Raw genomic sequence first — 1139 nt, forward strand, 5'->3', positions numbered from 1 at the left:
GAGAGAGAGAGAGAGAGAGAGAGAGAGAGAGAGAGAGAGAGAAAGAACAGGGAGACAGATCTTTTGCAAAAGGGAAGGGAACTGAGAGATGCAGGGAAGGAGGAGGGGATGTAACAAGATTTAAACTGTGCTATGTATGTGCACCAACTTCCCATGAGGAATGTAATCATGATGTATGGCAAACATAGACTAATAAAAATAAATATTTAAAAATAAGAAGTAGAAACTGCAGCTTTCAGTTAAACAAGGCAGGCTATGCACATCTTCCTAGGATACTTCACTAAAATGACAAAGGAAATTTTAAAACAATTTTTAAAAATCCAGATATTGGAAGAAGAGAGTACAGTTAATGGGAGCCAGCAACACAATTCTGGACGCTGGAGGATTTGTTTCCAGTAGCAGAAAGGAGGGCGCCAAAGGAAGAGCAAGAAGAAGGGAGGCAAAGGAGGCCAGACAGCAGAGAGCCTGGGGAGACGTGGGAGCCTTATGTCCCATGTCTGTAGATCACAGGGTGAAGGGCAGAGGGGAGCTCGCATCCCCAGAGATGGAGAGTCAGGGATGCTCAGATTGGCTCCCGGGATGCTGGCGGCCAATGTCTCCCTGTGCGAACCCCCTTGGGAAGGAACCAGCTGACCCAGGAGAAGAGCCCCAGGCATTCCCATTTTGTCATCTCACAATAAAAGAACCAGGGTGCCACATGGGAAGGGCCACTCTTGAAGGAGGCTAGATCCCCACTTTCCATGATACGGAGTCAAAATGGAATGGGCTTCATTGAAAAAAAAAAGTCAGCAAATATCATTGTAAGCATGGTTTTAGAAGTATGGAAATTATTACTGAACGGTGCAACTGGAGGCTGGGGATTTAGCTCAGTGGTTCCACTCCTGCCTTGCAAGGGCAAGGATCCAAGTTCGATCTCTGGTACCAAAACAAAACAAAACAAAAAACAATAAGATGCAAGTGGAGAGGTGGCTTGGGGAAGGCGACACCAAAGTTGGGCTTCTGCCATTTTCCATAGAAGCCTTCTAGTATTTGATTTGGGAAACTGTATTCTTCCTCCCCTCTAAAAAAGCAGAGGGCAAATCACAGGACTGAACCAACATCCTCAACAAATACACTGGATTAAAATCATCTGCTTCATT

This window comes from Fukomys damarensis, unplaced genomic scaffold (genome assembly GCF_012274545.1).
Source record: "Fukomys damarensis isolate Sample0158 unplaced genomic scaffold, DMR_v1.0_HiC HiC_scaffold_7, whole genome shotgun sequence".
Lineage (NCBI taxonomy): Eukaryota > Metazoa > Chordata > Mammalia > Rodentia > Bathyergidae > Fukomys > Fukomys damarensis.